The sequence below is a fragment of the Sapajus apella genome, unplaced genomic scaffold (genome assembly GCF_009761245.1).
Source record: "Sapajus apella isolate SASKATOON/1434 unplaced genomic scaffold, GSC_monkey_1.0 scaffold3, whole genome shotgun sequence".
Taxonomy (NCBI): Eukaryota; Metazoa; Chordata; class Mammalia; order Primates; family Cebidae; genus Sapajus; species Sapajus apella.
In genome coordinates, this window is record NW_022436943.1 from 62659940 (window position 1) to 62682284 (window position 22345).

A 22345-nucleotide genomic window follows, 5' to 3' on the forward strand; every position below is an offset into this window, starting at 1 on the left:
GCGTCCCCTCGGACCCTGAATGACGAATCACCAGCCATTCCTCAGGCAAAGCTGTTCCCAAATCGCGTTCTTCCAGCCTTTGTCTAGGATACCCGGAGAAAAGCTCTCCTGAGACCTCCAGAAGCCCCGTTAGAGGGCCATAGCCAGAAACAGAGTGAATGGGAAATGGACGAAGTAGGTTGGGCCATTAAGACACTGCTTTGTTGCTACCAGGAGAGGCTCCCTGCTGACACCAAGCATCTGCCATTGTTTGCCACTGGGGCTGTCCCTGTGTTCTGTTCAAGGGCCAGCAGCGGCCAAGGCCACCACTGTGGGAAATTCCGCTGCGTGCCACATACCAAAGCAGCGTGGGCTTTGGTTAATAGGTAATAGCATTAATAGCAGAATACGGTAGCTGCTCCCTCTCCTCTCCTTCTGGCTCTGCATTTTCATTATGTACCTCATTCTAGCCACAAGAATGCCTTAAGGAAACTACAGAGTAACTATAATTTCATAATGTAAATGTATTATATTACACTATTACACAGATCAGATATTTCAGGTTCCATATTAGAGCATTTGGTGTAATATTCAAGACTGCGCCATATGGTGTGTGAACACCATTGTGATAATACCGTCATGAGCGTGAACGTTTCTAAGCATGTCCACACTAGGAAGTCTGCTCAGTGCTCTCTGCCCTCTGCCTCACTAAATTCTTGAATTCTGGACATTCATGTGCTCATTTTACAGAGGGGGAGATGTCAGGAGGTGAAGCCGCTTCCCCACAGTGGAGTCTGTCTGCCCACAGAGCCAGCTCTGGAGCAAACCTCACTTCAACCTGGCTCAGCACCTGCGACTGCGGACCTGGAGGAGGCCTGAGGCTGCTCCTATCCAAGAGAGGGCCTGGAAAGGTCTGAGGACCTGAAAGCTTTCATCCTCCTTGCCCACCAGTGAACAGACCTCCCGGGGGCTCTTTGCTCTGCCTCTCAATTCCTGTGTTAGCTCCTAATAACACTTAAGCCCAACCCTGTGTCTCTGCCCAGCTGCTTGGAGCTCTGAGCCCCTTCTCAGTCCTCCCCGGGGAACAGACCATCGTGACGTTGCTCTGGCATATGTATTTTCACCTCATACATATTACAAACGGGTATAAGGGACTGAGAAGAGGCTCGGAAGAATGAGGTTGAAATTAGAAGTTTTGAATGTCTACCATGGGCTGATCACAGTGGTAATTATTTTACGTGCATGACATCACTCAGTGCTCAATCCTTCAGATGGCTGCTTCTCATGATAAGCAGGGGCAGAGCCAACACTAGAAACCAGGGCTGCTGACTCCCAAAGTTCAGTGTTCTTTCCAGATAGCCCAAAGTGCCAGTGCCCCTCATAGGGCAGGGGCTCTCCGTGGCTCCCTTGCCAATGCAATCCCAGCACTGCCTTGTCCTGGGAGAAACTGGCTACCTGTGACAACACTGTAATCAGAAGTCATCATAAGTGTTAAAGGAAGAGTGAAACACTAATATACATGCCGATGCAGCTGAAAACCACTAGGCCATATAATAAGCCATTTGTAGGGATATAAGTCACAGAAGGAAAACTTTTTTCTATGTCAGTGAGTTGAACAATCAAATCATCCATCTATCCATCTACAAATGTCTATGGCCACCTACCCACTCATCAGCTGTCCACACCTTTGTCCTTTCACCATCCAACTGTCTACTAATCCACTCTTCATCCCTCCACCTAATTACGTACCGAGCCATCCAACCACTGACCCATCTAGCCATCAACTCATCTTCCCACCTATCCAGCCCCCATCCGCCTCTCCAACGATCACTGAATGAAGTCCTACCACATGCCAAGAAGCGTTCCAGATACGGGAGGACCAAGATGAGTGAGACATTCTCCGTGCTCACAAGAACCCTGTCTAAAAGAGAGGAAATGCACATCGGCTCAGCTCCCAAGACACCACTGATGTCATGGGTTCCTTATACACTGTTACTGTCAGAGCCTAACCTGTCAGTGAACAGAGGAACTCCTGTATACCAATGTGATCAGAGAGAGCAGTATGAACCTCTGCGGGGAGGCATGAACAAAGTACTGTGGGAGCCGGGGAAAGCATCTATGTCAGGGTCAGGGAACAGCACACTTTCTTGAACTTGACCAGATTCAAACCAGTGTCATTCCAGAGCACACGCTCTCCCCGTGTCACCAAGCTACTTTCAACCAGAATTCAGGAGCTCAGGCCCAGAGCAACGCAGAAGATAGATGCCGAGCACAGATGCCATCAACTGCTCCTCCACCTTGACTCCAGGAGCTGTGTGGGAGTGAGAGCAGGATGGTGGTTGGACCGTGGTGTGTCCGGGAAGGCATGGGACCGGGCCTGCTTTCCACCTGGGACCCATTTCAAACAGGATGAACGGTCAAATCATCCATCAGAGCAGGTCCCCGAGCTCTGGTCTCCAGAGGAGGCAGAGCAAGAGGGGTACCACTGACACAAGAACATGGCCTGGGAATCTTGCAAAGTGCCGGAAAACCATACCCAACGTTCAAAAGGGAAATGAGCTGGGAAGGATGTCCCATGGACTCAGGGCAAATGTTTATATCTGAAGATCTTTGGAGCGTATGTATGGCTGCAGACAGTACTTTTGTTATTAACATTTTAGAGGTGTCTGAGCGGGCACCCGCAGATTTCCAAAGTAATCCAGTTGCACACAGTCTCCCTGAGGGACCTGGGTGGGCCCTGTGAGGGGCAGGTGGAGGAGGACACTGGATTTGGTGAATGGGTGGGCTGTGCACCCACAGACACTCCTGGAAGGTCTGCCGGGGAATGGAGGATGTCTCGGATACGGTTTGGCTGTGTTCTCACCCAAATCTCATCCTGAATTCCCATGTGTTGTGGGAGAGACCCCATGGCAGGTAATTGAATCATGGGGGCAGGTCTTTCCTGTGCTGTTCTCATGATAAGCCTCACAAGATCTGATGATTATAAAGGGGGAGTTTTCCTGCAAAGCTCTTTCTTTGCTTGCCGCCATCCACGTTAAGACATGACTTGCCCTTCCTTGCCTCCCACTATGATTGTGGGGCCTCCCCAGCCACGTGGAACTGTAAGTCCAACTCAACCTCTTTGTTTTTTAAAGACATGCCCAATCTCAGGAATGTCTTTATCAACAGCATGAAAATGGACTAATACGGTCTCTGAGATCTAACCTCTCCCTCTTCCACACTCCTGAGCCCTGGTGTGTGCCCATTTTATTTCTGGTACTGGATCATGAACTCATGGGTTGACACCCACCTCCCCCACGGGACGGGAGGCTCCTCACAGAGTGTAAGTCACACAGTGGGTGCTCTGACAGGATCTGTTCTCCTCCCTGGTCCTGGTTCTGCCACTAATGGACTTCCTTCTTGTGGACAGTTTCAAAATGTATAAAATGACAGAGAAGAGTAAGACTGATTATTTCTACTTGGGCTCCCAAAGGCAGTAATAGTATTAGTGGTAATGATCTCAATATTTCAGACAGTCAGTTGGAAATCATATGTTTATCTTCCATTGGGCAGCACAAACCAAAGAAAACATTCCATTTTCTCCCTCTGGGCTGGAATGATCTCCATTCCATGAGGTTACACCAGTTACCTTGGGCTAGCCAGGAGCTCTGGTTGACAGATGTATGTTTCTGATTGATGACATGAAAAGATAAGTTCATCATCCTTTATTGAACATGGTGGGATATCATCTTTCAAAATATGGGCAGCCCTTGGGGAGAGGGAACTGCAGTCTCTCGGAGGTAGGCAGAGCAAGCTGGCATCTTGAGTTCTTGCCTGCTCCCCTTCTGAGCATCTGGGTCAGCTGCTGACCAGGCCATAAGCTGTTGTTCATCATTACAAAGGTTCTTGGGCTCTTCCTTCCCGTAACAGTGAGTCTAGGCTTCCCATGAAGTGTTGCATGGTGACACTGGTGCCTGGCATTAAGCCACTCCTGTCTTGTCAGCACAGGGACGCTCCATGCTGAATTCTGGAAAGGCCTCTGTCAACCAGGCTTTCCCTGCTCCAGACGGTTCTGGCCAGCTTTCCCAAGCTCGGCTCCTGTAGCACAGGCCTGTGGCAGGCGCAATGTGCAGGACGCCTGCCCTTCTGGAGACACGACAACCAGTTTCCCGTTTGCAGTCTGGGCCCTCATGAGAAAAGGAGGAGGGGAGGCCAAGCGATCAGAAGTGTTTTCCAAATCTCTTCTCCTTTTTAGGAAACAGCCAGAAACTCTATCCCTGTGCCCATAGAACCTGTGACTCCCCTATCTTATTCACCAAAGAGAATCTGCCGCACAGGTGGAAGGGACTGGGAAGAAAGGGACAGAACTCTGTTCATCCTGGATCACCTGCACCTAGCACAAGGCAGGTATTCAGGAAATGCTTGCTGAAGGAATGAACAAAAGAAGGAAGTAATCAATGCAAGGGCTACGCAGGGAGCAACCCAGGGCTTCAGCCACCACCTCCTGCAGGGTGGGATGCAGGCCTAAGCTCCAAAAAACAGGAGGCCTTTGCATCAGGAGGCAATGCCTCCAATTCCTAGGCCAGTGATGGGAAGGGGCGGGGTCGGGGCAGCCGGGGGGCAGTGGAACAATGAGAGCATCCCATGCTCACTCTGCGCACCCAGGGTAGAGCTGCGGCAGGGACCCCTTGATGAACAAGGGCCTGAGGGCCAAGGTGGGGCATCTATACAGAGGATGCAAAGGGATCTTATTTCAGTTTTGGGCTTTCTAATTACAAACAAATAAACAAGCATTTAATATTTTATATTTACTACCTATGTGTGGTTATCACATACATGCATATACCATATGTATATAATACTACATTATACAAAAATATTATTTATTGTTTAATTTTGTTTTAATTCTCAAGGCAAATGGTCTCACTCAAAGGGTCATCCAAACAAAACAATAAAGCCAGGACAATGAACACATCTGACCATGTTTTGTCTTCAACGTTCTACAGGAGAAAACTCATCACTCTCTGATTATCGGACCCTGGGAGGGGTTTGCGAGACTTTCTGGGTTCAGAAACCTCTGCAGGTCGAGTTCCTCCTCGGGAATGTTTTCCACCCTCTATGTGACTCTGGAACATCAGAATTGAAGTCAGCTCATTCTCTTTGCGTCAGAATCGACAGGGCTGGCTAGTTCCTGGGAGCCTCAGCTCACAGACGCTACCATGAGTGACACTTTTAGTACAGGAAAGAGGCAAGAGCCCATGCTGGGGCAGGCCTCACTCTGCCACTCGCCAGCCCTGGAAGCCTGGCACTGGCCAAGCCCTTGGTGTCCATACCTGTGCCCTGGGGTCAGGGAGGTGACACCTAGGGCACTCAGCACAGGGCCCAGCACACAGGATGTCCTCAGTAAGGGCAGCCCATCAACCACCTAGATTCAAATCCTGGCTCCTCCACTTCTAGCTGTGTGGCTCCAGGGAAGAAGCTTAACATCTCTGAGCTGGTAAGAATAGCAGGGGTGTAACTACGCTCAGCATCACACCTGCATGGGTAACATCCTAGTAAATGTGGCTCTCATCCTCTCCTCTCTGCTTTCTTTCTTGTGGTCAAATCTCACAGAAGCCTTGCTCATAGCTATCCTCAGCAGTGTCCGAGGACTTGGCAGTGGCAGGTTCTCAAAAGAGCTCAGCAAAGAGGGTGTCAAGCGAGCACAGAGGCCAGTGCTGGTCTCCCTAGGACCTGCCCGGGAAGCACACTGGCCTGTTCATGCCCCCTAAAATCACCCCAGCCTGGCTACCCCCTTCCTGGCTGGGAGCGAGGGCCGATGGGGTCCCGAGCTTGGCATGGGCTTTCTGGTTCCTTCCCTTCTGATCAATCATCTTCATTCGAAGCTGGCATGGTCTCCTAAGGCACAGACGTGTCAATTATTAAACCATTATTTGTTCACATCTCTGAGAGGCAGGAGATGCTGCCTCCTCTGCAAACATCCCTGAAAGCTAATTGGGCCTACCTGGTTTCCTTGTAACCCAGAGCTGGGCTGCAGATCAAAAGACAGATAAATAAACAAAACAGGCCCAAAGACTCTGCATCTGAGACTATCAAACCCAAATAGGTATGGGAAGTAAACAGGCAGCAGCTAAATGTTTGTTTTCCTCGGTAATCAGGTGAGCAGGCCCAGGCTCTCCAGATCTTCCATTGAGAATCCCACGCAGCCCTACAGATGGGGCAGTGCCCGGAACTCAGCTCTGTGGCTCTGGCAGGCAGAGGTGCCTCGCCAAGTCTCTTCCTTCTCTGAGCTTCAGATTCAATGCTTTCAAATGGCATCATCATCATGGCAGGTCCACATGGAGACCCAAGAGGATGAAAAGCAGAAATTTCCAGGCAGCTCACCACAGCTGTGCAAGTGCTGACACAATATGCGATTTTGGCTCCGCTCCTGACCTAGGTAAGATTGCCTGGAAGGTGATGGGGTGGGAAGTCCCCTGTTTAAGCTCTTTGGGGGAGTCTTGTGCAGCCAGCCCAGCCCTTGGCAACTCCCTCTGGGAACCTCTAACGAAAAGCCCTACCAAGTTGGAAGGGTGTCCAGGAGCTGCATGGGGAAGGTGCTGTCTTTTGCTGCAAGCCCGCTCGACCCCAGCGCCTCAGGGCTGCCCTTGTGAAGACACCACTTGACGCATGGTTTATAAAGCTGGTAAGACTGGCAATGCTTGAGGCACAGGCCAAGCCATATGCCTCTTGTTTCATCCGTAACAGCAGGCCTGGGTCCCCCACAGAACTGGGAGGCAGTGAGGCCTGGTAAAAAGCATTTGCACATTGAGACAGATAGAATTGGTGTGGAAAGTAAAAAGTCCCTCTTCAAAGTTTCCCTTCTTGTTAAAGAATAACAATAAATGTTAGAAATAATAGTTTCTTTCAAAGGCTAACTTTCTTCAAAGCCTTCTTGCTTTTTGCCAATAATTCTTTGTTAAGCTCTATCCTATGTAGCTGCAAGACATAAGGAAAGAAGTACATTCTATGTCCTTGTACTTTAACCAAGATATTTGTGCTGGACATGCTCACAGGCATGTCCTAGCTCGCAGACTATGACTCTTCATTATTTGGAAATGTTATTACTTTTCTAAGTTCTTTCTCAAGCAAGTTCCTCTTTTCCTTTGTTCTTCATTGCCTTTACTTATTTGGAAAAGTTTTAAGTTGTTAGCCAACTGGGTTCAGTTTACATTGTCAGGAGGTCTGGCTCCAACCAATGGAGATCAGACATAGCAGTAAGGACCCAGTGCATAAGGAATAAATATGCCTGCTTTTCCTTTGTTCATTGTACTCTTGTGGCAAGACTGCTGGCAAGTAGTACCCTTTCTGCAGAAAGTAAAATTGCCTTGCTGAGACATCCTTTGTTTCAGTGCTGATTCTTCTTTGTGGCACCAAGCATTTGTTTCCAAAAACTGGGTTCAAATTCTTGATCTTCTCTATCTGGTCTGATCTTGAGCAAGTTCCCCTGCTCTGAGTCTCAGGGCCTTCATCAGTAAAATGAAAATGATGCTCTCCAGCTTCATGGGCTCTGTGGGAGGGTGCCTGAGGCAATGCATGCAGCCAGGGACACTGAGCACAAACTCGGCCACTGCACTGGGCTTCTTTCCCTCTGTGCCCTGCTCACAGCCAGGGCCCCTTAGGTGTGGGGATCTGAAGGGTAGGCCTGTAAGGGAAGGGCACACAGGCACCATAGGGGCTGCAGGTGTGGGGATCTGGAGGGGAGGCCTGTAGGGGTGGGGCACACAGACACCACAGGGGCTGCAGGTGTGGGGATCTGGAGGCGAGGCCTGTGGGGGAGGGGCTGCAGGTCAGGACTGAATTTCAGCACACCTCTTCCAGTCTTTGGCCACCTCTTCCTGCACCCACTTCATGGCCAGGGTCAACTCAGTTTGGGGCCTTTTTCCCGAAGCCATCTCTGCTCCCCAGGAAGCAAGACCTCAGACAGCCCTGCTACTGCTGCTCTTCCTCTACTGTCCTCCACCTCTGGGGCCAGGAGGCTGGGAGACTGGGCTTTGGGAAGTGAATCCACCAGCTCCTCACTGCAGCCCAAGTCTGGCAGGAGAGAGGCGTGGGCCAGTCTTCTCCCAGGTTCCGCTGAACTCATGGGTAACACAGGTCAACAGCACAGCAGCTGGATGGTGGCGGGGGTGGTGTGCAAATGTATTTGTGAATTTTCTCAAGAGCAATGGCATTAGCTGCGCTGTGAGCACTAACTCCCTTTGTAAACAGGACAGGCTTGCTTTCGGTGTTAATTTCTTCCCATGTCAAAACCCAGCACCTGCAGAACAGCAAGTGACTGAGGGAAAGGGAGGGGATGGAGGAAAAGTACAGGCAAAACCAGTGAGGTGGAAGGAGAATGTGCTCATTCATTCAAACATTCGTCTACCCCCTCATTCATTCTAACGTTGTCTGTCATGTTTCATTCAAGTATTCTCTTAGCTGCTGCTGTGAACCTGATGCTGCTCAGCGCAGGAACGTGGAGTGGCTCGGGCACACACACACCTCTGCTCACTGGCTGCGGAAGGCATGGTGGCCGCCGAGCAACCTCACAACAGCTGGAGCAGCCACAGGAGCTCTGAGTGGTGCTCTCTGAGAGTCCGGAGCTGAGCACGGGCTGTCTGACCACTCTCTGCCTCCTCCTTGCCTGGGCAGCCTGCTGTTTGTAAAGCAACTTCCCCACCTGGAAGCACGAGGCTGGGTGCCCTGGGCTGCCTGCCAACAGCTGCACACACAGCCTGCAAGCGGTGGAGAGAGCAACCAGCCCCAAAAAAGGTGCAACAGACCCAGGCAGCCTGGCCAAGGACCCTGCTGCCTTCAGCGGTTATTGACAGGTCACTGAAGAGGCAGCTGTCCCCATCTCTAGCCCCGGTCTCCCACCCATCAAGCCATCAGCTCGACATCAGGGCCTTCCCACCTGTCCACCGTGGATAAACATCTGGCAGTAGAAAAGAAGGGAAAAGACGCTTCACCATCTGGGAGAACTGCTTCCAAAAAGGCTGCTCTAATCCTCTCAGAAGTGGGGCCAAAGTGTCATGGCAAATAAGATGTGACTGGGGCTTTGCCCTGAAAAATGAAATCTAAAAACATTATGAAAACACGTTTATTAGAGGTTGTACTTAGTAAAATTCAGGTTACCGGCTGGGTGCAGTGGCTCACGCCTGTAATCCCAGCACTTTGGGAGGTCGAGGCGGACAGATCACAAGGTCAATAGTTTGAGATCAGCCTGACCAACATAGTGAAAACCTGTCTCTACTAAAAATACAAAAAATTAGCCGGGCGTGGTGGCACGCGCGTGTAGTCCCAGCTACTTCAGGAGAATCACTTGAACCTGGGAGGCAGAGGTTGCAGGGAGTTGAGATAGCGCCACTGTACGTCAGCCTGGGAGACACAGCAAGACACCATCTCAAAAAAAAAAAAAAAATTTCAGGTTAAAAAAAGAAAAAGAAAAGAATCAAGTTTTGGCTGCTTTTTCCTGTACTTTTCTGACAAACGTGTGTGACAGCACAGTATGGAGTGCTTCCTTTGCACCCGCCTTCCATCATCACAAAGACGTTGCGCATCTTTGCAGGATGCCTGCAGTGCCGCCCCAAGGCCTCCGCCGGGCTGCTGAGACCCAGGCAGCCTCCTCACACACCCTCAGCTGGGAGTGGCTCCTCCACTGCTCAGGGTAGGGGTCCAGCAGCAGCTCTTCCATGCCATTGTTATCAATCTCGAGAAACACTGCATCTTCCCCAGGATTTTTAGTTGACTTAGCAACTGACTCACATCTTCCCTGCACTCTACTGTTGGGCGTGTGTGGACAGCGGGGAAGGCCCCAGTAGAGCTGGTGGCTGGGTGGGTGGGAGATCAGTGCTGGAGGGGAGACAGGGCACAGGTGGGGGCCCCTCCACAAGAGTTTGCTCGTTCCTGAGTGTCTCCATCTAGAAGTGGCCTCCTCTACTTGTGTGGGTGAAATTGTGCCCTGAATTTCAGACATCTCTGAGATGTCACTTCTTCCATGGGTCCTCCCTCCGTTCCCCCAGCAGACACTGTGCTTATAGCACTCCCTGTCCTCAATGCCATAGGCGCGGTGTGTAGGCCAAGCTGAGGGATTCTGCTTCTCCAGGGTTACCCCTCCAGCCCCCAGGTTTCTGGCCTGAGTCAGAGTCCAGGAGGAGTCACTGGCATGCATGGAGCTGCCTGCATCCAATGCCCACGTGCCCTGAGTGACCGTGTGACCTGAGGGGTCTCTCTGTTCCTGGATTCCTGGCTCGCAGTACCCAGGAGTTTTCAGGCCAGCTCCTTTCCTGATCACCAAGCCCAGCCTGCATTTCCATTTTTGGATGTAGCAATCACGACTGCTCACTGTCCTAATGACCCACAGAGACATTTAGTTAAAGCAGAACTTATATTGCTTACTAAGCAAAGCTCAATTTCTGCATAATAAAGTTCATGCTTCCAGAAATAGAAAAGGCATCTGGACAGTAACATGCCACAGCTTCAGAAAGAAGGAAAATTAACGCTTCTCCCTGATGACATCATGACACTTTCTCCATTCCAATAAAGAGAATGACCAATGGCTGCTCTGCCCACCACCGCACTACAGACACACAGCCTGCACACACAGAATGGCTCCTGATGTCAGATCTGCCCCATGTGGCCAGAGAGAAACTGGGGACATATAAGAGCTGAACCGGGCCCTGGCGCCCAGAGGATGTGGGGTGCACCAAGAAGAGAGGTGTGTACACGGGAAGAGCTTCAGTGTGCTCTGGGCATCATAAAGGGAGTTCTGTGCCCAGCAACCAGGGCTGGAGGTCGGCAGCCAGTTCCTTGAAGGAACCATGAAGGGAGAGGGAAGGGAACCACTATGCTAATTCTTTAACTAAAGCAAGTCCAGCCCCTCTGGGGCCACAGACCCCTTGAGAATAGGATGAAAACTATGGACCCTATTCCCAGAAAAATGAACTCACATTCATAAAATGTGTACGATTTTATACAATTTGGGGATGACTCCTACATCGACTCTTGGTTCAAACACTTGCTCACTGCAATGCGAGCTTTCTGAGGACAAATCATCTTTTATCTCTGCATCTCCAGTATCAGCACAGTGTCACGTATATCCAGTAGCTGGACAGATGCTTGTGCAGTGAATAAACAATGGAATAAGTGATCCTCCCAAGCCACCCATGGCTGTGAGTGAGCATTAACCAGGTATCCGTACTCTAGAGAAAAGCCCACATCATCTTCAAAAAGCAGAGCGAGCCCAGTGAAGACCAGCCAGGTATGACCCCACAGACGCCAAGGCTCTCAGAACCTGGTACAACCGGGGCTGTCACAGGGCTCCAAGGGGTGGAGGTGGGGAACCACTGCAGGGAGCCGCCAGCCACTCCTGTGCAAGACATTCTGCTGGGTCTGTGTGCTCCCCATAGGCCTCTCTGCTTCGTGAGATCGGCTGTTCTGAGCTGCATCCACACAAGAGACCAGCATGGACTGGGAAAACAAGTCCGGGATGAAACATGGAGGTTTCTCAAAATCAAAGCTCAGCAAAGAAATTTGAGCCCATCTCCATGCCAAAACCTTAGAATGGAAGAGAATTCCAATCAAGGTGACTCTTCCTTCCCTACTGCCTGTCACTCTTGCATTTCTCAACATTTATGGTGACCTCTGAGCTCCAGTTACCTCCAGCTGCCCCATTCCAACCGTCGTGATGGTCCAGAAGCCTCCACGACTGCAGGGATGGACTCGCCGAGCTCAGGCCACCTGTTAAGCCCTGAAGCACCGAGACCCTGGGGCAGATCCTGAGCCCTGGTTTCTGATTCAGAAATGATAGGCTATGCCAGTCTATGTCCATCACCCCATGAGACATGCTGTGAGGGGCTGGGGACACCAGCAATGAGTGGGGCCTAACCTCAATATGATTTTAGTCAAGGTAAGAAAGCAACCACGTGAGTGACCATCCTCCATTGGAAAAAGCAGCGGCAGCAGAGAAAGGCAGGGCCACGCTGGGAGCACCGGGTGTTCAGCCATGCCTGCTGAGAGGGGCAGGGAGCAGACGCCAGCAGGGGTTACCATGGACTTCAGGACTCACTGTCTGACCTCTACAGGGAGCGGTCACTCAGGTCTCTCTGCCCAGAGTCCTCCCCTTCCAAATCCACTTTCCCTCCTTCCCAGGCCCCTTCCCTCCCACAACTCCTCCCTGCTCTGTGCATACCCACACGGGGACTCCCTGGGGACCCCTGTACGCCTCATACCCTCTCTGTGGGCAACTCTGCTTGCTCCTCTGGCCGTGTGATCACCTGGAACCCCTCGGTTTCAATGTGACCTCTGTCTACACTTTGGAACCATATGTGCCTGTGGATAGCCCACTCAACATCCCCAGCTGTGTGTAGGCCGACCAGGTCAACGGGTTGTGGGCTCCCCCAGGACCAGACCTGAACAGTCCTACCAGTATCCCCAAGATCAGCTTAGGTCTGGGGGAGAAGTGAAACTGGGAAAGGAGGCAAGGATGGAACACAGCCATGTGGGAGTTCACTGACCTCCAGACAGCGAGGCTTTCTCCTGTTCCAGGCACCCACCTTGCCTGCCCGGCTCCTGCCCGCGCCACAGTCCTGAGCAGTTCTCTGAGGATGTGTTGACCAAGAACCTCCCGTCTGTCAGGCACAGCACTCAGCGGCAGGCTCTGCTCATGCCGGGACCTCTTCACACCTCTTTGCCTATCGAATCCTTCTTAAAACAGAGTCCGCCTTTCCTCGGTCCTATGCCTTCCTCCCGTTACTTCAGCGAACACTGAATGAGTCCTGACTGCAGGCCAAGCTCTCAGTGCCCTGCACTGTGCATAAGCTCTCCCACAATCCTCAAACCCCAGCATCCACTGGCGCCACCTCCCCAGTCCCATCAGATGACCTCACTTCCTACTCACAAAGAAATGCAGCCCGTCAGGTGGGAAATCTGCTCTTCCTATGGCAAAGCTCACACCAGGCCCAGGCCACACTGCACTGTCCCACCTCAACCATGGCAAATGGGAGCAGCATGAGGACCAGACCACCGCGGCCCCCCCGGACTGGCCCTGGTTTCGGTCTCCCAGCTAATTCTGTGCTACGTGTACGATCATTTGGTGAATGAATGGCTGTTTCTGAGACAGTCTCCCCAGTGCCAGGATCTGTGCCTCCCCTGAGTGTCGCAGGATCCCCAGCCTCCAGCTGGGAGAGGCTCCGACCGTTCTCACCACATGCTCGGGTCATCCGGCAAACCAGGCCTGGAGCTCAGGGCTGTCTGAAGCCCAAATCTGGCTTCTTCCACACTTCCTTCAGCACCTCCCCCCAGCTCATCCCTCCTGCACCGCAGTTCCTGGCCCAGACCTGGTTCCATGGTCTGTGGTCAGCAAATAAGTGAGTCCCTCACTAAGCACAGACCAATGCCTGTCACCATCTGTGGGCCCTCAGTGGGCGATGGCCTCTCTCCCGGCTCCTCGGGCCTAAGGCAGGTTCCCAATGAAGGGCCTCCCAGCCCTGCACACCTCCAGGCCGTGAGCTCTGCACCCTCACCTTGGCCACCTGGAAAGAGCTGCTCCTTACCAGGCTACAGTCATAAACACTGCAGCCAGGAGGGCCTGGGAGCTGTGGCTGCTGGTGGAACAGGCATCTCACAGGCTGGCAGCTGCCGGCTTTCTGGAACCTTCCCACGGCAGCCCTTCTGTACTCTCTGTCAGGTGGCATGTGCTGGCTGGAAGAACTGGGTACCGTTTGTGCTCTGTGCTGCTTCTGCCCATTCTAGGCCACAGGAGAGGGGATGTGCTTTGGGGTGCTATGGAACCCACAAATTGCGTGATTTTGAACAGACAAGTCTCTGAGCCTTGGTCTCCTTATGGGAAAACGTGGTGACACAGTGACTCCCCAGCCCCTGCCTGCCACAAACCAGGTCTCTTCACCGAGAGCCGGGGGGCTCCCAGGTAGAGCAAGGGTGAAAGGGTCACCTCCCTGGGCAGGGGAAAGATGAAGCTTTGGGTCCACGTGTTTTTATCATTCCATTCCCCAACGAGCCCGGGACGCAAGATCGGCAAAGCACTACTTGTCTGTCTGACTGATACTATCAGTGCCTTTGCTAGGCAGATACAATGTGGACGTGACCCCATTTCCTCTCTCTGAAGCCATACACGTTGGGACTCGGGTCCATTTTACAGATTAAACAGGTTCTGCGAGGTCATGGTCACTGAGCCAAACGGCTCCGCTGGGAGAAGCGGCCAGGGCACTTGGCCCCAGCGCCTCGGCTCTTCCTGGCCTGTGTTGTTTCACAAAAGCACCACTGTCTGCCTGTGCCCCGCCTCGCCAGGTCTCTGCCTTTTCCACCATCAGTGTGGACTTGTGAGCTTGTTTCTAGGGAAGGGGCTTGTCCTCCGGGAACACTGACGTCTCAGACAGCAAAGGTTACTCAGCTGTGTTCTTCCAGTTGCGGGACTGGCCCCGCCGTCCAGTGACGGAGCACCAGCCTTGGGCCTTGGGGAGAGGACGTCGTCAAGAGCTGTCTGGGAAAGGTCAGGGGCTGTCTTTGAAGTTGCCTCATCAGGCTCAAGGTCAGCTTCAAAGGGGCCCAGAGGCAGGCACGCCTGTAGGATCACTTCCTCTGTCCATACTACAAGGGGAAGGAGTGATTTCCCCCAAACTTCTGAATACCAAGGCCTAAGCCTACCTACGTTTGCTTCCAGATCTCTCTTCCTTCCTTCCTTCCTATGACATTGAATATCTTAATCTCACTCTCCATGAAGCACCTGCTCTGTGCATACTCAGCAAGTCCTGGGCACCCTAAGTAAGCCACAGAAAGGGAGGGAAAGCACGGTGAGGCCAGGGGCTCCCCCAGGTCACAGTGCCCTGGTGCAGCCGCATGTGCATCAAGGCTCTGCATTCCTCCCGGGTGTCCTGCTCCTCCCACAGGCCAGGTCATTGTGCAGATATGTGTGCTCCATGTGAGCCACCTCTCGATGGGGTGGGTGGCCCTCTGTAGCCTCTCTCCATCTCCTGGCACGTGGCAGACGCACAGGAATGCACAGCCCCTGCTGGGGAGCTCCAAAACCCTGCATAAAGGACAGGCCCTGCTCCTGTCTCAGGAGATAGTTCCCAAGCTACTGACACCAACTCATTCGGCTTGTCTTCCCCAGGAGAAAAGGCCACAGGAATTGGCTGCAGTTTATGCAAAGTGGTAGAACCCAGGAAGGAGACAGACTTTGGGGCCCCTCTCAGCCCTCACCCAGGAGAGGCCTAGCACAGTGCCTGACGCACTAACCCCATAGGTGTGGTTCTCGTCTCCCCGGGACTCAATGAGCAGACTCTGAGCCCCAAGAGGCCCAAGACATGTAGAGATGGAAAGGGCCAGAGGATGTAGACCTGCCCGCTGCTCGGCTACAGCACAGGGAGGAGACACAGAGGGCACAAAGAAGGGGTGCGCCCGGCCGGCCCCCCCGGCCGGCCCCTACATGCTCCCAGGCTGCCAGGGAGTGCCTCTTTCCCCTGATGGGACGCTGCTTCCTCTGCTGAGGATGCTGTCCCAGGCCTGTGGTGAATCTGGGGCATGCAACCGGTGAGCACTGTAACAGGTCAGGCTTGGGGCCCGGTCCCTGGGGGGTGAGGCCCCTCCCACCCCCAGACGGTGTAAGGCGTGATGTGACCCCACAGAAGTGCTGCTCCCCCTCACCAGGCATGGCTCAGCAGGCATTCCCTGAATGGGCCTCCACTTCCCGTCTAGAATCACTGTTTCCACCTCCGAGAAAGGCTGGGATGGTCAACATGTCAATGTGGTGAAGGGAGGACAACCCTGAACATCATCGCATTCACCCCACATGGCTGTGTCTGCAGCCTCGGCTTGAGCTGCAGCTAAAAACAGATCTGCTGCTGAGGTGCACAGGGAGGGGGCTGTGGATTGGGCAAGGGGCAGCATTCACGCCGGGAAAGATGGAAATGGAGTGCGGGTTTGAGGCTCGGGCTGACATCACCCAGGATGGCCAGAAAGCCGGATGGTTCCCAGCCAGGACTGGGACCAGGGAGCGTCAAGGTGCCGGGGACAGCACCGCCCACCGGTGCTGTGGTAAGCACCCAACATTCTGGCCCAGCTCCATCAGGCCACCACAAAGCCCCTTCCCTCTCCTGCAGCCCCAGGCTAGTTCAAGGAGCTGGTTAGTCAGCTGGTGCCCAGGGCTCTTTCCCGTGCTGTCCTTGAATGAGGCATCCAAGAAAAACAAGAGATTCCATTTCACTGGTACAGTAAGCCCCAGCTAATCCACGTCCAGACAGCCCATTCAATTACTCTTATCTCTACCAGCAACATATGTTTTCTCCCTCCACGTCTGTCCTTCAATACGAGGGTTTGGAAAGGCTGCAAAATTCAGGGATATAAAAATACCTGCAAGAGGAAGGCACCAGGGGTTAAATTTGTTTTTAATCTTATAAAGAAACAATAGAAAACTGGGGAAAGACAGAAATCTCCGTCACTTATTTTTAGCACAGCCTATCTTTTGAAATTCATGTTCTTATTGAAGGGATGGAAAGCACCTGGGACACTGTGACACGGGCCAAGTCCTGTGGACAGCACCAGACAGACACTGATTCACACGCCCGTTCTGCTCTGTGACTTCCTGGCTAGGGGACTGCAGGGCCCCAGTTTCCATCTCTGTAAATGAGGGTGGCACACCTGCCCCACAGGCCTGCCAGGAGCAAGGGGCAGTGTCTGTAGAGCATATGGCAGCGTGCCCACAGCCAGCAAGCCCTGCAGAGCTGTGAATGCCAGGGCCCTGCCCAGGGCCATTTTCCTGATCCTGGAGGTGAAGTTTCAGCAAAAGAAAAGGGCTTGGACCTGGACTGGCTCATCTGCTGGGAACAAAGGTGTTTCATGCCAGCAGTTACTCACCTACACCTATGTGGACGCAACCCAGTTGAAAGCATCCTAGGATGAGGAGAATGTCACCAGGTCCAAGGGTGACAGCATGTGCTCCGCAGGAACCACGTCTGAACAATGCCTGGAAGCTCACGTGAAACTTCGGAACTAAGAATCCCATAGAGGCCTGGGCTTGATTTATATCTGCACTAATTAGCACCGATTCAAGCCAGCAATCTAAATTCTCTTAATTTTGCTGTGATTAGGCAGTGGCAGAGGAAAAACCCAAGGAGGCCCAGCAAAAGAAGCTGTCATCACAATTAAGGCCGTCCCCATGGGGTCTGGATGAAGCATTTCAGAAGGCTGCTCTCAGGGCGAGAGCCACAGGCATCTCTACAGACCGAGGCGGCTCTCCCCCAGCAGAAGGAATCGGGCCCCATGCCCCTGCATTCTGGTCTGGCAGAAGACAGCCTTTCTCCTCAATATGCCTGAGGACTACTTGAGGAAAGGGGCTGTTTCTCTCCGATTCATTCATTCACAAAACAAGTATTTGTTGAAGGCTTACTACAGACTACTCATTCAACAAGCAGTTACTTTGTACCCACTCTGTGTTGTGAGTTCAGAGAGGGCCTGAAACAGACACAGATCATCAAAGGGGAGTCAGAAAGAGCCATCCCTGGGGCAGGAGCAGCGGAGAAAGCAGAAGGTATGTTTGAGACCAGCCCACCATTGACCGAGGCCGGAAGAATGAGTAAGAGTGAATGGCAAGGAAAGCTATGGAGGTATGGCAGGGAACGGAGTGTCACAAAAAAAGGCAGGAGCCTAGGGTCAGAGGCCACCCCTTCCCTGTCCAAACAACTCAGCCCAAAGCCATGGGGTCCTGAGAGAACCCAGTTGAGTGTGGTCCAGGGATGGGTGTGGACCCTGGGCAGGGGGAGGAGGGTCTCCGCACAGTAGAGCTGCCCCATGTGTAAGCCACCTGTGGACCCAAAGAATCAAACTCTAAAATATTTGCAGAGATTTACTCTGAACCAAATCTGAGTGACCATGGCTCATGACACAGCCCTCAGGAGGTCCTGAGAACATGGGCCCAAGGTGGTTGGGATGCAGCTTGGTTTTATACATTTCAGGGAAGCCTGAGACATCAATCAAATATATTTAAGAAATACATTGGTTTGGTCCAAAAAGGCGGGGCAATTCCAAAGGGGTGGGGAGGTGGTGGGGGCTTCCGGGCTTACAGGCTTTAGGTAAATTGAAACATTTTCTAGTTGAGTTTGTCTAAAGACCTGGGATCAAACGGAAAGGAATGTCTGGGTTAGGATAAGAGAATGTAGAGAACAAAGTTTTACACGCTGATGAAGCTTTTAGCTAGCAGGCTTCAGAGAGAATAGGTCACAAAATGTTTCTTATCAGACTGAAGGTCTGTGTTGTGTTGATGTTACTGCCGGAGGGGTATGATGAGGACTATTCCACCACCACTTCCCATTGTGGCCTCAACCTATCAGGTTACAATTTAAGAGCCCTGGCTGAGGAGGAAGTCCATTCAGACGGTGAGGGGCCTTCGAATTTTATTTTTGGTTTACACACCATGTGTACACCAAAGCCAGAGGCCATCCAGAGCAGGAGGACATCCTCACAGCAGGGAGGCCTGGCCTGGGTGCCAAAGCAGGAGTGAGAGGGGAAGGCAGGAAGCTGTGGGTCTGTGGGCTGCGTCCCCTTGGTGAGAGATGGAGAGCTCGAGAGTATGGAGATGGGCTGGGAGAGACAGGAGATTGGGTACACACCGGGAGACTGACAAGTTACAGGCTACAGTAAAGATAACAAAAGTGGAGCTCTCCAGGATGAGGAAGTAAGGTAACAGTGAAGAAAAGGGACTGTCCATAAGGAACCCTGCAGTGGTGGACTGGAATAAGCAGTGTCAGTGTGGGCCTGTGGCTGTTAAGGTAGACAGAGAGAAAGAGATGTTAATGGGTGTGTGTGTGTGTGTGTGTGTGTGTGTGTGTGTGTTTCTATTCCTGTCTCTGTCCTCTGAGAACATTTGGGAACAGCAACATTGACCACCCCCTAAAGTGTGGCTCTTGGTTGGGGTGATCTCGGCTCCCTGCAACCTCCACCTGTTGGGGTCAAGTGATTCTCCTGCCTCTATCTCCCAAGTAGCTGGGATTACAGGCGCCCACAACCACAGCTGGCTAATTTTTGTATTTTTAGTAGAGACAGGGTTTCACCATGTTGGCCAGGCTGGTCTCGAACTCTGACCTCAGGTGAACCGCCTGCCTCAGCCTCGCAAAGTGCTGGGATTACAGGCGTGAGCCACCGTGCCTGGCCTCTATATATCAATTTTCCTTAAAGGGAACCAAGATTTCTTTGAAAAATGAGTGATATCAGGTCTTAAGTTTGAGATGAACCTAAAATACCTTGGGGCAGAAAATAAGTGTGTGCTCAAAGAATAATGATGGAGACCGGTCAAGAGACACAGAAGTCAGCCTGAGGGAGCACCCAGAGGTCAAATCAGGATAAACTGGATTTCAAAATAACTAATACTAGCAATGAACTTTAACCCAATGAATAAAATCTAAAATGATGAATTCATACAAATACAAATAAGGAAATGTAAGGGTTTGATGAGGAATCAGATATTCACATAGTTTCAAAGCACCTTCCCACCAAATACTTAATAACAACAAAGAGAAAGGATAGCTTTATAGTAGAGAGAAGCAAACACCATCTTAATCAAATGGTCAATAACCATCACTGGCAACGGGACAACTAGAGACGGTGGGCCACCTGACAGACACAAAGAGAGGGACTCAGCCTCACTTTTGTGACATGCCTGCCAAAAATGTTCAAAACTGAATCTAATCGTGAGGGTACACTGCATACACCCAAACTGAGAACATCCTACAGAATCGCTGATTGGTAGTATCTTAAAGTATCAAGGTGATGGAAGTCAAAGAAAGACGGAGGAGCTGTTCCAGACCAAAGGAGACTAAAAGTATGTAACAGCTAAATGCAGCAAATGATTCTGCATGAGACCCAGATCTTCAACATAAAGGACACAATTGGGACAGCTGGCTAACTGGAATGGGGTCTCGGTATGAGATCATCGTCTATCGATATTCATTTCCTGATTTTGATGACTGCATTGTGGTTATACAAGAGAATGTCTGTGTTTTTCGGAAGTACATATTAATAATTTGGATGTGTTTGGAGCATCAGATCAGCCACATATCCTAAAATAGTTCAGGCTGTGCGTGGTGGCTCATGCCTATAATCCTAACACTTTGGGAGGCCGAAGTGAGTGGATCACCTGAGGTTAGGAGTTTGAGACCAGCCTGGCCTATGTGGTGAACCCCTGTTTCTACTAAAGACACAAAAATTAGCTGGGCCTGGTCGTGGGCACCTGTAATCCCATCTACTCAGGAAGCTGAGGCAGGAGAATTGCTTGAACCCAGGAGGCGGAGGTCACAGTGAGCCAAGATTGCGCCCCTGCACTCCAACCTAGGTGACGGAGCAAAACTCCGTCTCAAAAATAAAATAAAATACAATGGTTCAGGAAAAGGCGATTCTTACTACCATACTTGCAAGTTTGTGCATAATATTATTTCCTTTCTTTCCTCTTAAAGCAGCATGCTGCAGTGGAGTATGTAGTTGGAAGTCAGTAGACCAAGGCCCAAAATCCTGGTGGAGGCCAGTAGCTCATCACTTGATGTTGGGAATACAAAAATATTGGGAAAAACGTGAATTTTGAAACCACAGTAACTGTGTTCCGCTGCTTGCTTTGCAGGCTGAGTGACAATCTCGCATACTCTTTGAGTGTTCTTTCCCCTATAGCATAGGAATAACACTACCTACTTTGGAGATGTGTTGTAAAGGCTATATTATTAACTTCTTTATCAAATATCTATTGCTAATGTAAGAGATGCTCCAGGGACAGCTCTAAGCTCTGAAACTACACCGAGAATAAATCTATCCCACATGGAGCTCATATTCCAATGAAGGTGGAGAGACAAACAGGAAACAAATCTGGAATATGATTAAATGTCAGAGGATTATAAGGACTGTGCAGAAAAATAAAGCAACTCAGACCTTGGAAGGAAGGGGTGGTAGGTCAGACAGAAGATGTAGAAGGCAAGTCTAAAAAGAAAGAGAAAGAAAATCACCACACAGAATAAAACCAAGAAAATGCAGATCACGAAAGTAAATAGAAAAATTATAAAAACAAAAAGCAAAACAGAATATATGACATAACCACGACCAAACATTTATACCATAGCAATACATGTAAATAGCCTAAACTCACTTATAAATGAAAAAGACTTTGAAGTTGGATCAGAAAGCAAAACTCAATGCTTCATCCAAGAAAAAAGTGATTCTTAAAGGTTTAAATTCAAATGATAGGCCAAGGTATATCAGGCACACAAAAAGAAAGCAGCTGTGGTAGTTATAATATCGAACAGAGGCAAGGCGAGGTGGCTCATGCCTGTAATCCCAGTACTTTGGGAGGCCAAGGCAGATGGATCACGAGGTCAGGAGATCAAGACCATCCTGGCTAACACAGTGAAACCCCATCTCTACTAATTGGTTGGCACAGTGGCTCATGCCTATAATCTCAGCACTTTGGGAGGCCAAGGTGGACGGATCACGACGTCAAGAGATCGAGAACATCCTGGCCAAAATGGTGAACATCCATCTCTATTAAAATACAAAAATTAGCTGGGCATGGTGGCACACAACTGTAGTCCCAGCTACTCGGGAGGCTGAGGCAGGAGAACTGCTTGAACCCAGGAGGCAGAGGTTGCAGTGAGCCGAAATTGTGCCACTGCACTCTAGCCTGGTGCCTGGCAACAGAACAAGACTCCGTCTCAAAAAAAAAAAAAAAAAAAATCAAACAGGGATGAAATAAGGGCAAAAAACATGAAAGGAGACAGAGAAGGACATCTTAAATGATAAAAGGACAAACAAAGAGTAACAATTACCAGCATCTGTGCATTACAGGCCATCAGCATTCACATTGCAGAGATCATGGGACACATACATGCACTCATGGTGGAATGGACCCACATTAGCATTAGTTGTAATTCACCTCTCAAGGCCCACAGTAGATCAAATAGGAATGGATCTTAAAGAACTACCCTGTATCATTAATAAGGTAGGGTTCATTGATACATTTTCAATGCAGGTAAGAAACATAACTTGTTTAAAAATATCCATGGCATAGTTACAAAAATCTTAGCACAAAGAAAACTTTGTAAACTGTAAGTGGTGAAAACAGTACTGAACTGATAATACCATTACATTAGAAAGCAATAACAAAAGAAGAAAACAAAACAAAGTAATCACTGCAGGAAGTTTTTATAAAACTGTCTTTTAAACAACTCTTGGGACAGGAGTGAAAGATAAATTAATTGCAGAATGCCTAAAAAATGTCAAACATGAAAACATTAAATTCTAGAACATGGGACAGAGTAAAAACAGGGACCACAGGAAAAGTCATGGCCTTAAATAATTGTATTTAAAATAGGAAATT

The 22345-nt window shown here is 50.6% G+C and overlaps 1 protein-coding gene and 1 long non-coding RNA gene across 5 annotated transcripts in view; both read right to left on the reverse strand.

Moving 5' to 3' along the window:
* Positions 1-22345, reverse strand: part of TRAPPC9 (trafficking protein particle complex 9) — a 701893-nt gene that overhangs the window by 107030 nt on the left and 572518 nt on the right. The gene's annotated exons all lie outside the window — the stretch shown is intronic.
* Positions 3004-7054, reverse strand: LOC116529172. Its single transcript, XR_004259419.1, has 2 exons — positions 3660-7054; positions 3004-3569 (listed from the first exon to the last, which is right to left on the reverse strand). It is a non-coding gene; the product is annotated as an uncharacterized LOC116529172 (long non-coding RNA).